At 42.9% G+C, this 26,588-nt stretch overlaps 1 protein-coding gene across 1 annotated transcript in view; it reads right to left on the reverse strand.

Moving 5' to 3' along the window:
* Positions 1 to 26,588, reverse strand: part of LOC132817241 (disco-interacting protein 2 homolog A-like) — a 269,644-nt gene that overhangs the window by 99,116 nt on the left and 143,940 nt on the right. The gene's annotated exons all lie outside the window — the stretch shown is intronic.

Consider the following 26,588-nt stretch of genomic DNA (forward strand, 5'->3'; position numbering starts at 1 on the left):
ACCCAGGTCCCATAAACTGAGGCAGCAGTGCTGAACACAATATATTTAACACAACTTCTCCTTAAGGGAGAAATGAATAAAAGGATTTTTTCATGGGGTTACAAAGTAAACTAGGAGACGGCTTGTGTATCATAAACATCAATGTTGACCTGCTGTGTGAATTTGCCTTGGGTGTGCACTGTAATTCTGAGTAAAATTTGGTGGGTTTTGTAACTGAGATATTCTAAAACTCAACACTCAGCATGCAATTGTTTCAAATTTTAAAACTACTTTTGAACTGAATTTTTTCCAGTTGGTGCTACAAACTCAAGAGGAATATCAAGAACATGCAAAAGCTATGAAAATATCAAAAGCACGGAAGAATGAAATGAGGTCAAGATCAGAAGCTTAGCAATACTGTTCATCGAAGAGAATTTGTTGCCACTCACTGGTAACCCAGAACATTCAAAGTAAGTGGGCTCAACGAGCTTACATAGAACAGGTCTAAATGGCAACATGACAGGACTTGCAAGAAAATGGTGTACCACTTGTGAGTCGCTGACAATCTCCCACCATGTAAAAGGTTTAACTGTAGAATGATACAGCACAGAAGAGCTTATTTTGCACAATCATGACAAGTTAAAATACTTGTTCAAATAGTCACATTTGACTGATTTTCTTCAAAGTCCTGTGGGTTTTTCTCTTACGTGTACATCTCCTTTGAAAATTAATACTGAATTTACTGCAATCACATTACAGACAGTACATTGCAGATGATTGTGTAATATCTCCAGATGTCACTGCTCATTCTTTTGGCAACTCTCAGACCTGTCCTGTAGTTACTGACCCTTTTGTGGGAAATGCTGAGACATTATTGAACAAGGAAAACCACTCATTATTCTGAGCATCATCAGATCTCCTGACAACTTTGTCTGCTCTAAGGCAAATAAGCCATTTCTCCAGTGTCATGACCCAACAGTAGTTTTCAGTAAGTCCCCTCTCTGACCTCTGGAAATACTTACTCCAAGTGTCCAATTGAAATTGCTTATAATGCTCCAACTGGACCTACCAGTGTTTCATGAAGGTTTAATATAATCTTCTTGCTTTTGCATTCCAAGTCTCTCGATCATCAAAGCCAGCAATTCTGCATGCTTTTCAACTTGTCCTGCTACATTCAAGAGCCTGCACATACATCTACAAGGTCTCTGTCCCTATACTCTAAATACAACACTTTTGTTACATTTTGGTCTCCCCTCACCTCCATTCATATTTAACCACATTATATCCATTACTTCGAAGAACTCAACTGAGTGAGTCAAACACAATATGCCTTTAGAAATCTGGGCTGGTTGTCCTTTACCAGTTGTTATTAGACAGCAAGAATTTGTTTTAGGCCAACACAACGATCCACAAATTTGGCTGACTGTCTCGTAGTTGTTAGATTTATCCCTGTTCTATTTTTCAAACAGGGTTGTAAAATTTTGCAATCCTCCAGTCCTCTGTCACAATAAGAAAGATTTCACCGGGGTCTTCAAATTATACCTTTAAACATACATCATATTCAGTTTGACTGACTGGAATACTTAGAACACTGCCAAACTTTTGAACATTTCCTTGTTAGCCAGTTTCAACAAATCTTATTTCCTGATTACAACCTCCTTGACTTGAACATTAAAGTCATTCGCTTTAGTGAAAATGGGAGAAGTGAAATCCCCAATTATCACAACCATACAATTATTCTAGCCAAAGATAAGGTGAATTTACCCACCATGCTTTACCAGCTTCTGATACAAGGATCATTACCTGTTGCCAATCTCCTGCTTTTCCCCACTACTCATTCATGCTATTTTGATGTAAATCATCATCAATGCCTTCTTGAATGTCTCAATACAACTGGGCTCCAACACATTTTCACATGCTAAGATTTTCCACACATTACCCTTGATTATTTTACACATCACTTTAATCCAGGTCTTCTTATTTTTGTTCCTTTAGAACATAGAACATAGAAAAATACAGCGCAGTACAGGCCCTTTGGCCCTTGATGTTGCGCCGACTCAAGCCCACCTTGGCACGGTGGCACAGTGGTTAGCACTGCTGCCTCACAGCGCCTGAGACCCGGGTTCAATTCCCGACTCAGGCGACTGACTGTGTGGAGTTTGCACGTTCTCCCCGTGTCTGCGTGGGTTTCCTCCGGGTGCTCCGGTTTCCTCCCACAGTCCAAAGATGTGCGGGTCAGGTGAATTGGCCATGCTAAATTGCCCGTAGTGTTAGGTAAGGGGTAAATGTAAGGGTATGGGTGGGTTTCGCTTCGGCGGGTCGATGTGGACTTGTTGGGCCGAAGGGCCTGTTTCCACACTAAGTCTAATCTAACCTACACTAGCCCACTAGCCTCCATATGCCTATTTAATGCCCGTTTAAATGCCCATAAAAAGAGGGAGAATCCACCACTGTTACTGGCAGGGCATTCCATGAACTCACGACTCGCTGAGTAAAGAATCTACCCCTCACATCTGTCCTATGCCTACCTCCCCTTAATTTAAAGCTATGTCCCCTCGTAATAGCTGACTCCATAAGTGGAAAAAGGTTCTCATGGTCAACCCTATCTAAACCCTTAATCAACTTGTACACCTCTATCAAGTCACCTCTAAACCTTCTTTGTGCCTCCACATCCTTCCTATAGTATGGCGACCAAAACTGCACACAATACTCCAGATGTGGCCGCACCAGAGAGTCTTATACAACTGCAACATGACCTCAGGACTCCAGAAGTCAATTCCTCTACCAATAAAAGCCAGTACGCCATGTGCTTTCTTCACAGCCATATTCTCACTTTAACGAGTGGGAATAGCTAATCTCAATCAAACTTCCTCTCAGCCTTCTTCTCTCCAAACAGCAATAGCCCCAAAGTTCAAACTATCCACAAAATTGAAAATTTTCCATTCCTGAAACCATTTAGTTAATCATTTCTGCACAATTTCCAATGCAATCATCTTTCAATGCTCCAACATACACAATGTTCCAGCTGATGACTAACAAGTGTCTTTTACATAGATGTCTTCCCTGGGGGGGGAAATCTAGAACTAGAGAGCATAGGTTTAGGGTGAGGGGGGTAAAGATATAAAAGAGACCTAAGGGGTAACATTTTCACGTAGAGGGTGGCGTGTGCATGGAATGAGCTGCTGGAGGAAGTGGTGGAGGTGAGTACAATCGCAAATTTAAAAGGCATTTGGATGGGTATAAGAAGAGGAAGGGTTTCGAGGGATATGGTTGGTGCTGGCAGGTGGGACTAGATTGGGTCAGAATATCTGGTCGGCAGGGACGAGTTGGACCGAAGGGTCTGTTTCCATGCTGTACATCTCTATGATTCAATGACATGTTCAACATTACCATCTTACTCTTCTGCTCTTAATAAAGCTGATGACACTTTTATGCTTTATTAACTGTTCTTTCTACTTGCCCTGTCACTTTCAATGATGTATGTACTTGCACATAGAGGCCCCTCTGCTCCCCTTCAAACTATTTCTCTATTCTACATTGGGAGGAAGAACATTAAAAGACAAAGTGTATCCCAACACTGAACCTCATCTGCCTACTCCATCAATCTATCAATTTGGAGTTCCACACAGACGTCCTCAGTTTTCAATTTTTTCCAAGGTTTGTGTCATCTGAAAACATTGCAATCATACTTTCGTCATCGCACCTTTCTGCACTTTGCCCTTAAATTTACTCTCCTTTGCACAATTTAGTGTGGTATTGTATCCATCCAGCAGCGTAAAAGCTCCTGTATTGTTTCACAATTCTAAATATATAATAAATCTGAACTTGAAAATAAAGAAATCCACCCACACACCACAGATAGAAATCAAAGCTGAAGCACCAAGCATGGAGTTTTAAAAAACAATTCAAAATCTCAGCACTGATTCCAGAAAACCTGAACAATGAGAAAAACAATACAACAGGAAGATGTATTCATCTGGAAAGGAAAAAGGAAACACAAGGATTGTGCCTTGATATCCTTTGTAATTTTTTCTAAGGCCAGTCTCATATGCATAACATGAGGTATTTGGATAACCTCCCTGCGATGATCAGGCATCCATATTATTTCTACAACATCATTATTAAAAGGCACTACATTATCATCACTTGTTGATAGTAATACAAGGCCTTTTCTTGGAAGTGAAGAAATTTTGTACTCAATAGGCAAAGCTAAGAAATCCCACCCTAATAAATCAGATCAAAAGTCTGTAATCCTGCCACATCCAGGCATGAACAGCAGTGAACAATTGAGCAAGTAACAGGAAGAAGAGGAAGTGCCTATAAAATCTCCATTCTCAACAGTGAATGAGCTGACTGCATCAATGCAAAAGACAAGGTTCAAGTATTCACAAATATTTGCAGACAGAAATGCCAATTGGATGCTCCATTATGAGCTCCTTCCAAGAACTCCAGCATGTCATTCTCCCATCAAAATCAAGAAGCAGGTGAGACAATAATTAAAGGATATGGATCCTGAGAATAACAGAAATAGTCCTGAAGAATTGACAGCTGGAATGAGCTGCACCTTTAGCCAAGCTATTCCCGTGAATTTGCAACTCTGACATCAGGGTGAAAATGTAAAATTGCCCAACTACATTCTGTCCACAATAAAATAGGCCAACTCCAACATGGTCAATTACTGTCCCATCAGTCTAATTTTAATCTAAGCTTCTCGGCTTTTTGGCTAAGATCAAGTGACTGTCCTTATCAGGACAGGTGTCGAGTTGCGAGTCATCAGAGCTAGTGGAGATCATCGCTGGATCGTGATTGGATGTTTGGTTGTGCTGACCTGCTCTTGGTGGATCTTCATGCTGGCTTCGGCCTAATGCCAATTCAGGTACCAGCCAACCTCAGAGCTATGGCCTCAGCAGCCGCTCACAGCCCTGGACAGGGGGTTCGAAACACAGTCAGGGTGACTGTGAAGAAGGTGGAGGGTCTTACACTGGTCGATCGCATGCTGTTGATTAAGAAAGTGCTGTTGGGATGCTGTGGGTTTGCCGCAGCAGACATGTACTGCTTGCAGGATTTCCCTGGGGCAGGGTATTTCGACGTGACCTTCAGGAGTGTGAAACAGTGTGAGCAGCTCCTGAAGGTGTTCAAGGAGAAGGAAGGGGAGCCGCTATTCTCCATCTTGTTGCCTGTCCCATTGTGTGCGCTTCCTGCACAGAGGAGTCAGGTTGTTACAATCCATATGTACAACCCCTATGTTCCAGCGGCTGATGTCCTGACCTTCCTGGGAAGGTACGTCCAAGTTGAGGGAGAAGCCACCAATATGATCAACCCCTTTGGGATTTGGACCAGTAAGCAGCAGATCAGGGTAACTCTGAGGGTCGATGATAATGGGAACATTCTCCACCCACCCTCGAGCTTCGCAATTGGAGGGAGCAGAGGCTACCTGACATATGCAGGGCAGCCGAAAGTGTGCCGAACCTGCGGGAAGGCGGGACACGTGGTGGCGGATTCCTAGGTGACCATTTGAATGAATTGCAAACAGGAGGGTCACCCGACTAAGGATTGTCAGGAAGCAAAGAGCTGCAGCCTGTGCGGAGAGGCGGGCCACATGTACAAGACCTGCCCAAGATGGGGGGGCCCCACTTACTCACAGATGGCTGGAGGTGGCAATGTGAGCTGTGGACCCCCAAAGACCAGCAAGGTCCACCCAGACAGCAGGGAAACAGACTGGTGGCACCCAGAAAGAAGAACAGTCTGGAGTAGAGGATGCAGCAGCCAGCGGGGAGAGACAGCAGCTGATCCTAGCTCTAGCTGGACAGATAGAAGCAATGGAGGAGGAGGTAATCGAGAAGGCAGAGGAGTGGATACCTGTTAAAAACAGGAAGAGAAAATCCTGCCAGGCCCCCAAAGACTCCCAGCAAAGGGGGAAAAGACAGCTGCATGAGGGAGAGACAGCCAGCGCTTTGGATGGGGAAGACGGGCGCAAAGAAGGTCACCACCAACAGAAGAGACAGAGCGCCGTAGATAAAGAGGAGGGCATTTCCTCCCAACCAGGAAACAACTGACCCACCCCCCCCAACCAAAGTCCACACTCCACCCAGTGAGAACCAGGGGATACCCACTGCCCCTCAACTACAGGTAACTGAAAGCTGTGATCTCTGACAGTCCCATTGTCAGACACAGAACTGGACGGTGCGGACCCTTGCCTTGGCTCAATGACACCAGAGCGGGTAAATGACCCCGGTGAGGAGCTGGATAGCTACCTCAGTGCAGCGAAGGTCCAACATTTTGTGTTCACCATGAGGATGCTGACAGCTACCCCAGAGACAGGACAGTCAAATGGACAATGGTAACCCCATAAACTGGGGATTAAAGAAGGTTCCTTTGCTATCATATAACAGGGCACCCACTCACTAGGTGGGTTCCGCTGAAGCCACAGCTAATAAGAGACTGGATGGTTAATAAAGGGAATTGTAAATAGGAAAACTGTAAATTCGATTAATTCAATCTGTTCTTTGTAAAGGTTGAGACACGCAATGTATATATCTATGAACAACATGATGGGTACCAAAGATTTATTGCAATGTATAAATCTATGAACGACATGACAAATTGTACAGGTACCAAAGATTTATTTTTATGAATAAAGTGTATTTTGAAATAAAAAAAAATCAGTCTAATTTTAATCTAAGCATTTAGCAATGGTATGGACAGTGCTATCAAACTGCACATGCTCAGCGACGCTCAGTTTAGATTCCATCATGGTCACTCTCCTCTGACCTTCTAGCTTTGGTCCAAACGCAGACATGATAGGTAAGCTCAAGATATAGTGAGAATGACTGCCATTGTAATCAAGATAGTATTTGACAGAGCCCTTGGAAATCTGGAGTCACTGGAAAACTAGGAAGAATGCTCTCCACTGCTGGAGTCATATCAGATACAAAGGAACACTGATACAGTTGGTGGAAGTCAATCCTCTCAGTTCCATGACAATGCTGCACAAGTTCTTCAGGATGTTGCCCTCAACCCAACCATCTTCCAACGTTGTATCAACGACATCCCCACTTTAAGTCACAAGTCGGGATGTACACTGATGATTGCACAATCTTTAGCACCATTAGCAACTCCTTGGGTACTGAAGTAACCAATGTCCACATTCAAGAAGGCCGAGGCAGTACTAAGGTTTGGGCTGAAATGTGGCAGCTGACATTTTTACCACACTGGTGCCAGACAGTTAATATTTCTTTAAGAAAGAATCCAACCATGGACTTTCAATGACATTACCATTGGTGAAGTCCCCCACTAGAACATCCTCTGCGCTTGCCATTATGCAGAAACTGCAGAAGACCAGCTCATATACTGTGGCAACAAGAACAGGGAAAAGACTGAGAATCTATGGCAAGGAAATCACCTTCTAACTGGCCAGAAACTTACCTACAAGGAACAAATCAAAAGTGTGATGAAATACTCTCTACTTGCTTGGAGAACAGCTTACAACACTCAAGGATTTTGATGAGATCCAGGATGACGTGCTGGTATTGCAGACCACCATCTACTACATTCAAAATTCACTCTGTGTCATGGCAGCTCCACATACCATTTAAAAGATAACCAGCAGTTACCCACTACGTCTCCTTCAATAGCAACTTCCAAACTAGAGACATCTTCCAGCTGAAAGAACAAAGTCAACAGGTACAAAGTAACACTGCCACCACTTGCAAGTTCCCTGCCAGATCTCTCACAATCCTAACCTGAATTGGAGATGCCAGTGTTGGACTGGCTTGGACAAAATTAAAAATCACACAAAACCAGGTTATAATTCAACAAATTTATTTGGATGCACTAGCTTTCAGAGCGCCGCTCCTTCATCAGGCGGTTGTGGAGGTTAAGATCAAGCTCAAAGAATTTATAACCAAAGGAGTCCAGTGTCATGGAAATGTGATACAGGAAACAATCTTTTATAATGGGATATGCTGGTTTCTGTTCTTGATATGTAAACCCCACAACTACTTTTAAAATACATTCTCAAGACAGCTCAGGTTTTTAAACTTGTGTGATGTCTATCTGTGCTCCAATGCTATGTCAGTGTGACTAATCTATGTAAATCTCTTTAAAACTATACAGAGGATTTATATAGTTTGAGCAAAACAAAACGTAATTCCACAAAAAACAAATTCACCCCATAATCTTATGTGCGCATATGCAGGAACGACATATTGAGTGCACGTGAGTGTGCGCATGTGGATGTGAGTGCACATAAGCTTGGTTAAGTGCATGCCTGAGTGTGATGGGATATGTTGAAGAGGGTACGTGCGTTGGCGAAGGTGCGGGGATGTATGTATGTGCATATGAGAGGCAGGATATGAGAGTGCGCGAAAATGCAGTGGGGTCACCTGTAGTGTGACATGAACCCAAGGTTCCACTTGAGGCCATCCTCCATGGGTACCAAACCTGGTCATCAGCCTCTGCTCAGGCCGCTTTCAATTACTGGCTGTCCTGAAGTCCATCTTGAAGGACAGTCACCTGAAGGTCCACGGCCGAATGTCTCGGACTGCTCAAGTGTTCTCCGACTGAGGGGGAGCATTCCTGTCTGTTGATTGTTGTGCGGTGTCCATTCATCCGTTGTCAAAGCATCTGTTTGGTCTCACCAATGTACCATGCCTCAGGGCATCCTTGCCTGCAGCGTATGAGCTGGACCGTACTGGTCGAGTCACATGAACACATGGTGGGAGGTGTCCCTAAATGTAATAGTGCTACCCACGTTGATACTCAGACGTCCTGCAGCAACTGCTGTGGCAGAGTTGTATGGTGTTGTTGTTCTGAAGGCTGGGCAGTTTGCTACCAATCGTGATCTGTTTAAGGTTTGGTGGTTGCTTAAAGGCGAGAAGTGGAGGTGTGGGGGAGGACTTGGCAAGGTCTTCATCCTCATCAATAATGTGTTGAAGGCTGCGAAGAAAATTGCGTGGTCATTCAGCTCCCAGGAAGTACTGGACAATAAAGCATCCCAGTCTGTTGCAGTTTGTGTTTGTCTCCTGGGGAGGTCATGATAATTTCGCGCTGCGGCACGTCGGAACCAGCAGTCAAGGAGTTGAGCATCGTACCCTGTTCTTATGAGGGCACCCTTGAGTACTTCCAAGTGTTTGTCACGTTCCTTCTCATCTGAACAGTAGCAAACTGCCCAGCCTTCAGGACAACACCACCATACAACCCTGTCACAGTAGCCGCTGCAAGACTTGTCAGAGTGCAGACACCGACAACACGTCGGGACACCTCCCACCATGTATGCGACAAATACTCATGTGACTCAGCCAAAGTGGTCTATCTCATATGCTGCAGGCAAGGATGCCCTGAGGCATTGGTGAGATCGAGCTGATGCTACGACAACAGATGAATGGACATCACACAAAAATCGGCAGGCAGGAGTGTTCCCTCCTGAGGGCACTTTAGCGGTCTGAGATGTTTGGCCTAAGACCTTCGAGTGACCATCCTCCAAGGCGGACTTCAGGACAAGCAACAGTGCAGAGTGGCCGAACAGAGGTTAATAGCCCAGTTCGGTACTTATTGGGATGGCCTCAATCTGGATCTTGGGTTCATGTCACACTACAGGCGACCCCACAGCATGATATATACACATGCTCCTCCACACTCACCCACACAGACACACTGTCTCATATGCACATACATTTACACCCCGCACTCAACACATGCACCCTCTCACACACTCTTTGATGTGCACTCCCATACATACACACACAGACTCACATGCACACTCAACATGTCACTCCTATATGCATACACACAAAAAGGTTATGGGGTGAATTTGTTTTTGCAGAATTACATTTTACTCAAAAACTGCATGAAAAATTCTGTAAAATTATAAAGAGGATTCGTCAGTCTGACATAAAAGTGGGGCATAGACGCACATCACATCTATTGTTTAAAAACCTGAGCTATCTTGAGAATGTAATTTAAAAGCAGTCTGGGATTTACAGAACAAAGAACAGAAACCAGCATAACCCCTTATAAAAGGTGAAAATTTTAATCTCAGATTGTTTCCTATATCACATCTCCAGGACACTGGATTCCTTTGGCTATAAATTCTGTGAGTATGATCTTAACCTCCACAACCAGCTGATGAAGGAGCAGCACTCCAAAAGCTACTGCTTCCAAATAAACCTGTTGGACTATATCTTGGTGTTGTGAGATTTTTAACTTCACCCTAATCTGGAATTATGTCATCATTCATTTACTGCATCAAAATCCTGGAACTCCCTTCCAAACAGCATTGTTGGAGTACCTGTACCAAAGGGATAATGGTTCAAGATGACTATTTTTCCAAGGGGATTAGGGATAGAGGTCAAATGCTAACTTAAATGAAAATCAACACTGCAAGAAAACAAAACTCCAGCCAAACCAAGGCAGTCAATACAACGTCAGTAAATATACTTAATTAAGCAGTGTATTATTTTGGTTATACTACTTGTGCTGCATTGAAGAACAGAAGTGTTTATTGCCAGTTAACACACAACATACTGAAACATTTGTATCTTAGTTTGGTAAGTATCTAGTATCTGGGAAGATAAAAATAGCTTCTTCTGCTTAAGGGTTGAAAAGGCATTACTAAACATACAGGCAACTTATTTATCATAGAATGAAAATGCAGAATTCCTTCCAATAGTCAAAGTTGTTCCAAATAAGGCAATTATTTTCATTGCTTGGTTAATCTCATCATGAATAGAGGCTTTTATCCCACTAACAGTCAATGCTTAATTAGTAAAACACTTTATTCAAAAAATCACCCCATCCTTAATGAGACTGCGAAAATTCATCAGTGTAGTGTCGTGCAAATATACAATACTTTGAATGGTAGAGGTGTTTGTGTCCACATTGACAAAGATAATACAAGTTCAGGTCTCAGCTGTGCCAGAAGAGACCAACTGCTTCCCCATAAAGCAGCGAAGATGATTCAAAAGACAGTCACTGATTGCTGAGTTGCTCACATATGCAATACAACTGCCTGATCAGAGGTGGTCTCGCCACACGTTTTCCACCGAGTCTTGAAAATATACAAGTGAACACATGAAAGCCAAAAGGAGCAAATCCAACATGTAAGATAAACTGCAGTGGATTTCAAACTAATTTTTGACATGATGAATGACCCATAATAGGATGCCATTTGTAAATGTTTTCAAATTCCAGATTTAAAACTGCCCATTTCTAATTGGAGATGTCATCGGGTTCAACTTTCACTCCAAATACTGGGACCAAAAAAAAAAGTTGATTTACAAATTCAAAAGCAAGCCAAAAAAAGGGCAGATTTCGGGATAAAAACTGGCACCTTTTGATACCTCTCACGTCTTTCCGAAGATATACACACTCCAAGTTTCTCTGTATTTCATTAACAGCTTAAAAGAAACTGCATCTTGCCTCTGTCCAGAAAAAGACATACATGCAGTGAGAACCTAGATTGTACAATATGTGCTGCAAATGTGTTGCTGGTCAAAGCACAGCAGGTTAGGCAGCATCTCAGGAATAGAGAATTCGACGTTTCGAGCATAAGCATGAGTACATTGGTACTGGATCCACTGCTTTTGGTCATTTATAAAAATGATTTGAACATGAATATAGGAGGCGTGGTTCATAAGTTTGCAGATTACACCAAAATTGGAGGTGCAGTGGACTGCAAAAGGACCTTAATCAGATGGGCTGGTGGACCAAGGAGTGGCAGACAGATTTTAATTGAGACAAATGTGAGGTATTACAGTTTGGCAGGGCAAATGTAGAGGGCAGCAGAGCGCGGCAAGACAGGGCAGAAGTGAAGTCGGAGCGCAGAGGCTGTTGGGAAGGTGGGTGAGTGTTATTTAGGTAGGTGTGTTCTCGGCCCCAGGTTCCACACAGTAGGGCCTCCCTCCCATCCTCCTCCTCTAACCTAAATTAAAAGTCCACAGACTTTCAACAAAACACGGGGGTTGAGGGAAGCTTCTGTTGAGAAAAGAGTGAGTCTTTCGCTCAGGAGTCTTGGACAAAGAAGTTGAGAGAAGTGATTATGCCACAGTTGAAGAGGGTGAAGACATGACTGCCAAGCTGATTCAGTGTACTGCGTGATGATGTGGAAGGTCAGGGACTCTGGTGTAGCTGGCTCATATTACTGCAAAGTGTGTACACGTTCAGCTTCTGACAGAGCATATTGTAGCACTGAAGAACAAGCTAGATGACCTCAGGCTCATCCGAGAAAACAAGATCTTTCTGGACAGGGCGTTCAGCGAGGTTATTTCACAGAGCATACCAGAAGAGAGTAGAAGGGAGAAGACGATGAGGAAGGCAGAGATGAGACAAGTGCAAGAGACCTGGGGGTGGGGAGGAGAGTACGTGTCAGGAACAGGTTGAATCTCTTGGAAACCATAGAGACAGACGATATTGCCAGTCCAAGAGGCGGTCAGGTCTGCCAATCAGAAACTGGCGTGAAGGCAGAGCCGATGAGTCAGACATCACACAGGGATGTAGTAATTGGGGACTCAATAGCGAGAGGGGCTAAAAGGGGTTTCTGCGGCAACAGGCGGGATTTGAGGATGGTGTGTTGCCTTCCTGGTGCCAGGATTAAGAACATTGCAGACAGAGTGCAGGAAATCCTCAAAGGCAAAGGTGAAGAGCTAGATGTGGTAGTGCATGTCGGCACAAATGACGTCAGGAAGAAGAGGAGGGACATTCGACAGTGGGACTTCGGAGAACTCAGAAGGCGGCTGAAAAGCAGGACATCCAGGATGGTTATCCAGTTGCTGCTTCCAGTTCCTCGGGCAGATAATGGACTTGAATGTGTGGCTGGGGAACTAGTGCAGGAAGCAAGGATTTAAATTCTTGGATCACTGGGGTATGTTTAGCGGTAAGAAGAAATTATACCAGAAGGACAGGTTGCACCTTAATATAGGTGAGACACCAGCATTCTGGCAGGCAGGTTTCCCACTGCAACACAGCAATGTTTCAACTAAATGGCTGTTTTTGGGGGGGGGGGGGAGGGGAGAAAAGAGAAAAGGGGACAAACTGGAAGTTAAGTAGGATGTTAAAGGGATAGTTAGAACAAGAGAAGTCAAGAAAGAAAACACAATCAATGGAGCAGAAAACTCAAAAAAGGATCATGTTTTAAGGTTAAGTGAAATAGGGGTTGATAGGAAGGGGGAGGGGAGTACCAAATTAAAAATATTACATATGCATGCACAAAGCATTAGAAATAAACGTGGATGAGCTTGAGGCTCATTTGGAAATTGGCAGTTATGATGTTGTGGGGATAACTGAGACGTGCCTTCAGTGGACAGGGCCTGGGAAATGAATATTCAAGGCTTTAGATGCTATCGTAAGGACAGACTGACTGGCAGAGGGGGTGGGGTGGCCCTGTTAGTAAGGAATGATACTCAGTCCCTTGCATGGGGGGGGGGGGGGGGGGGGGGGGGGGCGAGAATCAGGGGTTGTAGAGTTGTATGAGTAGAGCGAAGACATTCTAAGGGTAGCAAGACCCTAATGGGAGTTATCTCCAGGACCCCAAGCAGGAGCCTGGATTAGTGTCTAAGTTGAATAAGGGGCTGAAATTGGCCTGTCGCAAAGATATTATCACAGTTATGGGGGATTTCAACATGCAGGTAGACTGGGAGAATCCGGATGGTACAGGACCCCAAGAAAGGGAGTTTGTGGAGTGCCTCCAAGAAGGATTCTTAGAACAGCTTGTCCTGGAGCTTACCAGGGAGAAAGCAATTCTGGATCTGATGTTGTGCAACAAACCGGATTTGATCAGGGACCTCGAAGTGAAGGAGCCATTAGGAGGTAGTGACCACAATACAATAAGCTTTAATCTGCAGTTTGAAAGGGAGAGGGTAGAATCAGAAGTGACAATATTTCAGTTGAATAAGGGGAACGATGGAGCTATGTGGGAGGAGCTGGCCAAAGTTCAATGGTGCAATACCCTGGCAGGGATACAGTGGAACATCAATGGCAGGTATTTCTGGGTATAATGCAGAAGATGCAGGATCAGTTCATTCCATAAAGGAAGATAGATCCTAAGGGGAGGCAGGGGTGGCTGTGGCTGATGAGGGAAGTTCAGGACCATATAAAGACAAAAGGGAAAAAGTATAACGTAGCAAAGATGAGTGGGAAATCAGAGGACTGGGAAGCTTTTGAAGAACAACAGACGATAACTGAAAAAGGAAATACGCAATGAAAAAGTAAGGTACAAAAGTAAACTGGCCAAAAATATAAAGGAGGCTAGTAAAGGCTTTTTTTTTCTTTTCACATACCTAAAAATGGTTAAGACTAAAATTGGGCCCTTCAAGACAAACGGGTGAATTTATTAGGGGGAGCAAAGAAATGGCAGAAGAGTTGAATTGGTACTTCAGATCTGTGTTCACTGGGGAAGACACAAGCAATCTCCCAGATGTAATAGTGGCTGAAGGACCTGAACTGAAGGGAACTTATATTAGGCAAGAAATGGTGTTGGAGAGACGGTCAGGTCTGAAGGCTGATAAGTCCCCGGGGCCAGATGGTCTGCATCCCAGGGTACTGAAGGAGGTGGCTTTTAATGCATTGGTGACCATTTCCCAATGTTCTATCGATTCAGGATCAGTTCCTGCAGATTGGAGGGTGGTTAATGTTGTCCCACTTTTTAAGAAAGGAGGGAGAGAGAAAACAGAGAATTGTAGACCAGTTAGTCTGACCTCAGTGGTGGGAAAAATGGAGGAGTCAATGATAGAGGGTTAAATTACAATACATTTGGATAGCAGTAACAGGACAGGTCAGAGTCAGCATGGATTTATGAAGGGGAAATCATGCTTGACTAATCTTCTGGAATTTTTTGAGGATGTAATTCTAAAGATGGACAAGGGAGATCCAGTGGATGTATATACCTGGACTTTCAGAAAGCCTTTGAGAAAGTCCCAGATAGGAGGTTAGTGAGCAATATTAGGGCACATGGTATAAGGGGCAAAACACTGACAGATTGTTTCCTGTCAGCCAACCAATTTTCAAAGTAGTGAAAAACGGCTCCCTTTTGGAATGGCAGGTGGTGACCAATGGTATACTGCAGGGATCAGTGCTGGGACCGCAGCTTTTTACAGTGTCCATTAGTGACATAGATGAAGGTATTAATATTAGCAAATTTGCTGATGACACAAAGCTGGGTGGCAGGGTGAAATGTGAAGAGAATGTTAGGAGAATACAGGGTGACCTGGACAGGTTAGGTGCGTGGACGGATGCATGGTAGATGCAGTTTAATGTGGATAAGTGTGTGAAGCATGCTGGCCTTCATAAAAAAAGGAATTGAGTATGGAAACAAAGAGGTTTGTCTGCAGCTGTACAGGGCCCTGGTGAGACTGCACCTGGAATATTGTGTGCAGTTCTGGTCTCCAAATTTGAGGAAAGACATTCTGGCTATTGAGGGAGTGCAGCGTAGGTTCACGAGGTCAATTCCCAGAATGGCGGGACTATCTTGCATTGAAAGATTGGAGCAACTGGGCTTGTATACCCTTGAGTTTCGAAAACTGAGAGGGGATCTGATTGAGATGTATAAGATTATTAAAGGATTGGACACTCTGGAGGCAGGAAGCATGTTTCCGCTGATGGGCGAGTCTCGAACCAGAGGACACAGTTTAAAAATAAGGGGTAGGCCACTTAGAACAGAGTTGAGGAAAAACTTCTTCACCCAGAGAGTAGTGGGTGTATGGAATGCTCTGTCCCAGAAGGCTGTGGAGGCCAAGTCTCTGGATACTTTCAAGAAAGAGCAGGATAGAGCTCTTAAGGATAGTGGAATCAAGGGTTATGGGGATAAGGCAGGAACAGGATAATGAATGGTGGTGCTGGCTTGAAGGGCAGAATGGCGTACTCCTGCACCTATTGTCAAATAAAGGAAGGACTTATCCACGTAATGGTAAGCGCCCAGGGAATGTTGCCTAACCGAGACCTTGGAGAGCAGGTTCATAGTCTCTTGAAAGTGGAGTCACAGGGAGACAGGGTGGTGAAAGTGGCATTTAGTATGCTTGTCTTTATTGGTCAGTGCATAGAGTATACGAGTTAGGATGTCATACTGTGGTTATACAGCATATTGGTTCGGCCACTTGAGGAATAAGGCTGAAATTCTGGTCTCCCTGTTGCAGTAAAGATGTTGTGAAACGTGAAAGGGTTCAGAAAAGATGAGCAAGCATGTCGCCAGGGTTGGATGGTTTGAGCCAAAAGGAAAGGCTGAATAAACTGGGCTATTCCCCTATTGGCAGTTGAGGAGTAACCTTGTAGAAGCTTATTAAATCATAAGGGGCATGGATAGGATGAATAGCCAAGGTCTTTTTCCCTAGAGTAAGAGAGTGCAAAGCTAGAGGGTACAGATTTAAGGAGAAAGGAGAAAGATTTAAAAGGGAACCAAAGAGTAATCTTTTCACGCAGAGAATGGTGCACGTATGGAATGAACTGCCAGTGGAAATGGAAGAGGCTGGTACAATGACAACATTTAGAAAGCATCTGAATGGGTATATGAATAGCAACGGTTCAGAGGGCTATGAGCCAAATGCTTGCAAATGGGACTCGATTAACTTAGAATATTGGTCAACATCGATGAGATAGATGGAAGAGTCTTTTTCTGCCCTGCACATCTCACTCGATAAACTATACTAACAAGGAATAATAGTAGGCCAGTTGGATCCTCAAACCTGTTTTGCCATTCACTATGATCACTTAACTCCATATTCCTCCATGTCACCAATAATCCATCTCCTCCTTGGAAATCAATAAACTACTTCAGCTGTAAAAATATTTAGAGATTCTGGATCTACTCCCTTTTGAAGAAGGAAATTCCAAAGAGACTCAAGCTTCAAAAAATTCTTTCCGCATTTTGATGTTAAATGGGCATCCTCTTACTTTTTAAAGTTATGAACCGTAGCTCTCGACTTTCCCCACAAAGGGAAACATGCTTTCAAGATCCACCTTGTCAATTCCCCTCAGGATCTTGTATGTTTCAACTAACTCAACTCCAGAAATACAGGCCTTGCTTTTGTGACCTTTCCTCAAAAGGAATCCGCTCATTCCAGGTAATACCCTCTTAAACCTTCTCTCGACTGTCTTTGACACATGAACATTCTTCCATAACCACAGTGACTGGTACCTGTACACAGTACTTCAGATGCAGTCTCACTAATACCCTACAGTCACTCGACTTTGTATTCAATTCCCTTGCGATAAACCAAATCATTTTATTAGCTTTTTTGATTACTTGTTGTACATGCATACTCACCTTCTATGATTCATGCATTAGGACATTTGCATCTGAGTTCTGCAATCACTCACCATTAACATATGCTTCTTCTGTCCGATTTCTGCCAAAATGGACAACTAATCACTTCTCTTCCATTAGCACTAACTCTGACCACTTGCTCAACCTATAGTTACACCCTTTGGTGAGCTCATATCCTCTTCACAACTCACTTTCATATGTACGTTTGTGTCAACAGCAAACTTAGCGAAGGTACCATCAATGCCTTTATCCAAATTGGGAAGTAAATTGCACTGACTATCCTTCACTATTCATAAATTTTATTAACAGCAATATAAAAGATTGGAACAACCTTGAGGAACTATATTAAAACAAGAAATTTGACATGACCCAAGTATAAAATTTGTTTTCCACAGTGAGAAGGGTTCTTCAGTAATTATTACAACTTAAAATGCAGATGCAAATCCAATTTTCAGGGATTTTAATAGAAACTATAGTCAAAAGAGGGCAGGATGTTCTTCAGAGAATTGGTGCAGACTCGATGGGCTGGATGGCCTCTTTTACACATTACAGATTCTATTTGAGAATTATGACAGCATCTTCTAAATTTCCATGCTCAGTTGTACACCAACTGTACCATTCAAGATCGAAAATGGTTACAGAGAGTGGTGAATTCGGCCCGGACAATCTCACAGGCCAACCTCCCATCTATAGAATCAATCTACCAGGCCCACTATCAAGGAAAGGCCGCCAACATTCTCAAAGATCCATCCCACCCTGGCAATGTTTTGCTACATCATCTACCATCAGGCAGAAGGTACAGAAGCCTGAATACAAGCATCAGCTGGTTTCATAACAGTTTCTACCCTCCTACTCTTAGAACATTGAATGGACTCATGAAGTCTTACCATTCACCTATACCTGTGTTTTTTTTGGCCACTGTTTACCTATTACGTATTATGCTACTAACCTCTGTGATCTGCCTGTATTTCTCGCAAGTCAAAGCTTTTCACTGTACCTTGGTGCACATGACAAATTCAATTCAATTCAACTGTGTATATGTGGATGCCAAGAATTGAGTCAGTTTCAGAAAAATCATGGCAATTGCCAACAGTCATTACCATCATGAAATCTGGATCACTAAATTTAATGCTAATGAAAGGGTCTTCAACTTCAAAACCATGGACTTATTTGAAAAAGAAAGCCTTAACAAACAGTGTGAATCATTAAAAAAAACTGGAAAACAAATTCAGTCTTTGCACTCTGGCACAGTTTCAATAATTGTACCAGTTATGAGAACACTGCAAGGCCTTTACAGTAAGTTAAACTGCGTTTATTTCCATGCAAGAGGCCTCACAGGTAAGGGCAGATGAACACAGGGCATGGTTGGGAACATGGGACTGGGATATCATAACTATTATAGAGATGTGGCTGAGGGATGGACAGACCAGGCAGCTTAATGTTTCAGGGTATAGACGCCAGGGAGGTTCGGGGGCAGGGAATGCAGGAAGGCTACTCCTGGGAATACATCCAGGGAACTAATTTGGTTCGAAGTGGGAAATAAGAAAGGGGTGATCACCTAATTGGGATTGTACTATAAACCCCTCAACAGTCAGTGAGAAATCGAGAAACAAATTTCTAAGGAGATCTCAGTTAATTAAGAATAATAGGGGATTTTAAATTTCCAAGCTAAGACTGGGACTGCATAGCATCAAGGGCTTGGAGAAGAATTTCTTATAAGTGTATTAAAAATTTTCCGCTTCAGTACATGGATGCACCTCCTACAGAACGTGCAAAACGTGACCTACTCTTAGGAAATAAGGCAGGGGAGGTGACTGAAGTGTCAGTGGGGAAGCACTTTGGGGCTAGTGACCATAATTCTATTAGCATTGAAACAGTGATGTAAAAGGATAGACTGGGTCTAAAAGTGGAAGTTCTAATTTGGAGGGAGGCGAATTTTGACAGTATTAGGCAAGAACTTTCAAATGTTTATTGGGGACAGATGTTTGCAGGTAAAGAGATGACTGGAAAATAGGAAGCCTTCCAAAGTGCAATAACAAGAGTACAGAGACAGTATTTTTTCTGTTAGGGTGAAGAATAAGGCTATTAGGTGTACAGAATGTTAGATGACTGGAGAATCTGAGGTTTTGGTCAAGAATAAGAAGGAAGCATATGTCAAGTGTATTCAGCAGAGATAGAGTGATTCCCTATAAGAGTATAGAGGCAGTGAGAGTATACTTAACAGGGAAGTCAAGAGGGCAAAAAGGGGACATGAGATAGCTTTGGCAAAGGACTCTGCAAATACATTAAGGACAAAAGAGGAACAAGGGAGAGAGAGGAGAGGGCCCCTTAAAAGATCAGCAAGGTCATGTGTGTGTGAAATAGCAGGAGATGGGGGAAGATACTAAACAAATAATTTGCAGTGTTTACTGTGGAGAAGGATATGGAAGATAGAGAATGTGGGGAAATAAATAGCGACATCTTGAAAAATATCCATATTACAGAAGTGGTGGTGCTAGACGTCTTAAAATGCATTAAGGTGTATAAATCCCCAGAACCTGATCGGATCTACCCTGGAGCTCTGTGGGAAGCTTAAGAAATTATTGCTGGACCTCTTGCTTTGATATTTGTATCATAGATAGCCACAGGTGAGGTCTTGAAGACTGGAAGTTGGCTAATGTGTTGCCACTATTTAAGAAAGGTGATAAGGAAAAGCCAGGGACCTATAGACCGGTGAGCCTGACATCAATGGTGGTTAAGTTGGTGCAAAGAATCCTGAGAGACAGGATTTCCATGTATTTGGAAAGGCAAGGACTGATTAGCGATAGTCAACATGGCTTTATGGTGGGAAATTGTGTCTCATGAACTTGATTGAATTGTTTGAAGAGAACGGAAGTCAGCAGTGGACACACTCGATATGGAATTCAGTAAAGCATTCGATAAGGTTCCTTACGGGAGACTGGTTAGCAAGGTTAGATCACATGGAATATTGGGAGAGCTAGCCATCTGGATGCAGAACTGGCTGTAAGGTAGAATACAGAGGGTGGTGGCGGAGGGTTGCTTTCTGGACAGTAGACCTTTGACCAGTGGTATGTCACAAGGATTGGTGCTGGGTCCACTGTTTTTTGGTCATTTATATAAATGATTTGGATGTGAATATATGATGTATAGTTAGAAAGTTTGCAGCCGACACCAAAATTGGAGGTGTAGTGGACAGCGAAGGTGGTTAACTCAAGAGTACATTGAGATCTTGATCAGGTGACTCAATGGGCTGAGGAGTATTAGATCAAGTTTAATTTGGATAAATGTGAGGTGCACTTTGCCAAGGCAAATCAGGGCAGGACTAATACACTGAGTGTGCTGCTTGACAAAAAAGACCTTGGAGTGCAGGTTCATACTTCCTTGAAAGTGGAGTTGCTGGGAAACAGGATAGCAGACGTGATGTTAGGTATCCTTGCCTTTATTCGTCAGTGCATTGAAAATGAGAGTTGGGAGTTCATGTTGCAGCTGTACAGTACATTGGTTAGGCCACTTTTGGAATACTGCGTTCAATTCTGGTCTCCCTGCTAAGGAAAGATGTTGTGAAACTTGAAAGGGCTCAGAAAAGATTTACAAGGATGTTGCCAAGGTTGGAGGGTTTGAACTGTTGGACTGAATAGGCTGAATTCTTGGATTCTTCAATTCTTTTGATAGCATAAATGAGAAATTCCATCACTGTTCAAAGATGATGCTTCATTTCAATCAATATTTACAAACACCAATTAAATGAGTAATACTGGTATTCCTCAAATATTGCAGCATTGACATTTCTGTAAATCATAGCGTTTCCTATTACTGGAAAGACATTCATTTTGTTTGATGATACAGGATTTTAATTGTGCTAGTGGCTGCAGTCACGACCAGTAGTGGCTATTCTACCCCAATTAGTTCAGGCAACTTCCTGTGTCAAAGGAAAAGTACGGCTACTGAGACTTCATAAAGCTCTGGTTAGGCCCTATTTGGAGTACTGTGTCCAGTTTTGGTCCCCACACCTCAGGAAGGGCATACTGGCATTGAAGCGTGTCCAGCGGAGATTCACACAGATGATCCCTGGAATGGTTGGTCTAATATACAAGGAACGGCTGAGGATCCTGGGATTGTATTAATTGGAGTTTAGAAGATTAAGGGGAGGTTTAATAGAAACTTACAAGATAATACATGGCTTGGAAAGGGTGAACGCTCGGAAATTGTTTCCGTTAGGCGAGGAGACTAGGACCCGTGGACACAGCTTAGAATTAGAGGGGGTCAATTCAGAACAGAAATGCGGAGACATTTCTTCAGCCAGAGAGTGGTGGGCCTGTGGAATTCATTGCCGCAGAGTGCAGTGGAGGCCAGGACGCTAAATGTCTTCAAGGCAGAGATTAATAAATTCATGATGTCACAAGGAATTAAGGGCTACTGGGAGAATGCGGGTAAGTGGACTTGAAACGCCCATCAGCCATGATTGAATGGCGGAGTGGACTAGATAAGCCGAATGGCCTTACTTCCACTCCTATGTCTTATGGTCTTATGGCATAACAACCTCCATCGAGTCATACGATATGGAAACTGATTTTCGGTCCAAGGCTGAATAGCCAAGGGCTGTTTTCCCTGGAACAGAGGATGGGAGGTGACCTTATAGAGGTTTATAAAACCATGAGGGGCATGGATGGGGTGATTAGTCAAGGTCTTTTCCCCAGGGTGGGGGACTCCTAAACTAGAGGACATTGTTATGAAAATGTGGGTGAATTATACCTTTTCAGAGAATATAGAACAATACAGCACAGAACAGGCCCTTCGGCCCACAATGTTGTGCGAACATTTGTCCGAGCTTAAGCACCTATCCATGTACCTATCCAATTGCTGCTTAAAGGCCACCAATGATTCTGATTCTGCCACTCTCACAGGCAGCGCATTCCATACCCCGACCACTCTCTGGGTAAAGAACCTATCCCTGACATCCCCCTATACCTTCTACCCTTCACCTTAAATTTATTTCCCTTGTAACACTCTTGTACCCGTGAAAAAAGTCTCTGACTGTCTACTCTATCCATTCCCTTGATCATCTTATAAACCTCTATCAAGTCATCCCTCACCCTTTGCCGTTCCAATGAGAAAAGGTATAGCACTCTCAACCTATCCTCATACAACCTATTCTCCAGGCAACATCCTGGTAAATCTCCTCTGCACCCTCTCCAAAGCTTCCACATAATTCGAAAAGTGAAGTGACCAGAACTGCACACAGTACTCCAAATGTGGCCTTACCAAGGTCCTGTACAGCTGCAACATCACCTCAACGACTCTTGAATTCAATCTTTCTGTTAATGAACGCTAATACACCATAGGTCATCTTACAAGCTCTATTCACCTGAGTGGCAGCTTTCAAAGAGCTCTGAACGTAGACCCCAAGATCCCTATGCTCCTCCACCTTACTAAGAACCCTACTGTTAACCCTGTATTCCGCATTCTTATTTGTCCTTCCAACCTCTCACGCGACAGGGTTGAACTCCATCTGCCACTCCTCAGCCCAGCTCTGCATCATATCTAAGTCCCTTGGCAGCCGACAACAACCCTCCTCACTATCCACAACTCCACTAATCTTCGTATCGTCTGCAAATTTACTGACCCACCCTTCGACTCCCTATAAGTCATTAATAAAAATTACAAACAGCAGAGGACCCAGAATTGATCCCTGCGGAACTCCACTTGTAACTGGGCTCCAGGCTGAATATTTACCATCTACCACCACTCTGACTTCGACCGGTTAGCCAGTTCTCTACCCAACTGGCCAAATTTCCAACTATCCCATGCCTCCTGACTTTCCGCATAAGCCTACCATGGGGAACCTTATCAAATGCCTTACTAAAATCCATGTACACTGCATCCACTGCTCTCCCCTCATCCACATGCTCGGTCACCTCCTCAAAGAATTCAATAAGACTTGCAAGGCAAGACCTACCCCTCACAGAGTTAAAAGCTAGCAGTGACAGCACCAAATGTTCTCAATAAAACACAATGTAACATGTGTTCCAGGTACAGAAGTAGCTGGTTACCTGGAAATGACAATTAAGCCAGTTTAAATTATACCCCAAAAAATTACAATCAAGTTTGAATTGAATATACTGACAATCTTAAAAACCAATGACACAATCCAGTGCTTTGAAGTCTAAGATTGGGGAAAAACTGAACAGTGAGGAGAGGAACTGCCAAGCCCCAGCATGTAAACAGACTGCCTGAAAAATACCTCTCTCACAAAGTACCTTTTCTGATCAGTAATCTGTGAAGCAGAAATCCCTAAGAAGAAAAGATGACACAAAGACCTAAATAGAAGAACCGAAAGCTGCCTGGTTTTGAGATGAGGAGTTTTGTTTTGTAAATCTTAATTGGGAGCTTTATCAGACTAGTATAATAGAAGGCAATTAGAGTAAGGACTTGTGAATAGTTGTTAGCTAATTATTCTGTTATACTGTTATAATAAAGTTGTTAATTTTTACTTTAAAGAGTTCTTGGCCACTCAAATTTTGACAGATTACTGCACGGGATAAATATTTTTTATGTTGTGGTTTTAAACTGTGCAGGAGCGTTTACCCTGTGTCGTAACAATGAATTTAAGGTGAGGGGGGAAGGAGTTAACAGGGACTGAAGGGGCAGAGAGATGTGCATGTACGGAATGAGCTGCCAGAGGAAGTGATGGAGGCTAGTCCAACTACAACATTTAAAACGCATCTGGATGGGTACGTGAACAGGAAAGGTTTAGAGGGATATGCGCAAAATGCTGGCAAAGGGGAGAAGATTAATTTAGGATATTTGCTCGGCATAGACAACTTGGACCAAAGGGTCTGTTTCCACGCTATGCAGCTTTATGACTCTGACATTTAGCTTAAGGATATAATTTACATACACATTTGATCAGTGAAGGACACAAGTTACAGTGTATTAATTGATTCTGTTGTCATATAAATACACACAAACTGCAATCTCAGTTTATGAACAAAATAAAAACAGTCGATTGTTCTGCAAAAGCAACAACGTTGGCAAACATCAGCGTGACTGCAAATTATAATATACAGTTTTTACTATAAAGACTGAGGGAAGGTGGAACAATAAGAGCTTGAAGAAGACACAATGTGAGTGACATAAGATGCATATCGGGAGAGGGTTGTGAACAAGGAACAGGAGTCGGCCATTTGGCTCCTTAGACTTGCTTCACTATTCAGTAAATTATAGCATCTCAAATTCAAATTCCCACTATCCCAAAAACTTTTCAACTTTCTAAGAATCAGTTCACCTCTGCCTTAAAAATATTCAATGAGTTTTATCCCACCTCACATCTAGACAAGTTTTCAAAGACAAATACCCTTCAGAGGTGAATTTCACTTCACCCGTTTTAAATGTGCGATCCTTGATTTTTCAAGCAGCGAACCTCTCCCGCCATAAAGGTTCTTCATTTTCCTAAAACATCCTATCCACATTTTTCCTGTCAAAACGTTATGTAGAGTCACAGAGATGTACAGGACAGAAACAGATCCTTGGGCAAATTGTCCATGCCGACCATATACTGGTATGTTTCCATTTAGTCACCTCATACTCTTCCAAACTTCAGTGGACACAAGCCAAATCTATGAAAATTTCTTGATAAGGCACATGCCCCCTCCCAAAATTCCAAATCTTAGTTTGATAAACCTTCTAAATACTTTTCATATCTGCACACTACATTTTTTGCAATTCATGCAAGAAGATATGGATTTCTCAATCGCTGCTCTGCAATCTCATCCTTCAGATAATATGCCTTATTATCCTTCCTGCTAAAATTGACAATTTGACATTTTCCCACATTATATTCCAGTTGCTACACCTTTTCATTAAACTGATCGGCATTTTTCTGACATATCAGTTCTAAAGGGAAGTCATATTACACCCAAAATTTCATTTCTCTCTCCACAGATGCTGAAGACCTACTGAGTTCCTTCAGCTCTTTTTGATTTCAGATGTCCAACATCCACAGTTCCTTGCTTTTTTTTTTGTCTTCTTTATGTCCTCCTCACAACTCACTTTCCTATCTATCTTTGTCCCATCAATAGACTTGGCAATCATACCTTCTGTTCCTTCATCCACATCATTGATATAAATTATAAACATATGTTTATGTCTACTGTCTTCTGTCTGTTAACAGACTGCTTCTGCCAGCCAGTTACTTCCAGCACTAACGAAAGAAGGGGTGCACGTCTCCGTCATTATTGCTTAATATCAAATGCACTGTTGATCCCACACTCCTGAGGTGCTTTTTGACTTTGGCTTCAACTATTTATTTCTTGGCAAATTAAAATAGCATCATTCTTGGCTTTTTAAAGAGAATACCTTCCATTATATTTAGCACTTCCACTGTAGTTAAAGGGATAGGTGGAGAACAGATCAAGTAGCTCAAACTGGGCACCCATTGGGTAGTGAGAGCCATTGGTAAGAAAATCGGATCTTACAAGTTTTTACCTCAGGACCCTGCATCTGCCTTGTTCACTCATCACAATCAAGCTAGTCCATGAGGAGTATATCGAGATGTGCCAGGTATGCCTGAAAATGAGATGCCAACTTGGTGACGCTGCATAACAAGGCAAAGTAGGATCTGATGCCAATTCGGTCTCCCCAAGACTGCACTGCCTTTGAAGATGATCACGGCTGATCCCTTCATGATTCAAACTTCACATTCTTGTTTGTCCCAAGAACCCCACCTGATCCCTTGCCTAACAAACAGCTATTCAAAAATATTCAATGACCTTACTCCCACTGCCATTCGAGGCAGAGAATTTAAAGGTTTCATAACTCTCAAAGCGTTTTTCACCTCTGCCCTGAAAGACTGACCCCTAATTTTACAACAGATACATTAACACAAAGAACTACTGATGCTGGAAATCTGAAACAAAAATGTTGAAAGCGAGAGAAACACAGCAAGTCTGGCAGCATATGTAGAGTGTAAAAAATGAGGTCTGCAGATGCTGGAGATCACAGCTGAAAATGTGTTGCTGGTTGAAGCACAGCAGGTTAGGCAGCATCTCAGGAATAGGGAATTTGACGGTTGATTCCTGATGAAGGGCTTGTGCTCGAAACGTCGAATTCCCTATTCCTGAGATGCTGCCTAACCTGCTGTGCTTTAACCAGCAACACATTTTCAGCATATGTAGAGAGAAAAACAGTGAAGATTTCAAGTTCAGTGACCTTTCATCAAAACTGACAAAGTCTAATGAAGGGTCACTTGTCTTGAAGCATGAACGGTTTTTCTCTCTATAGATGCTGCCAGACTTGCTACGTTTCTACAGCAAAATGTTTTTTGTTTAAATAGCGTCCCTTCTTTCTGGACTGACCCACA

Source organism: Hemiscyllium ocellatum, chromosome 7, assembly GCF_020745735.1.
Source record: "Hemiscyllium ocellatum isolate sHemOce1 chromosome 7, sHemOce1.pat.X.cur, whole genome shotgun sequence".
Classification (NCBI taxonomy): domain Eukaryota; kingdom Metazoa; phylum Chordata; class Chondrichthyes; order Orectolobiformes; family Hemiscylliidae; genus Hemiscyllium; species Hemiscyllium ocellatum.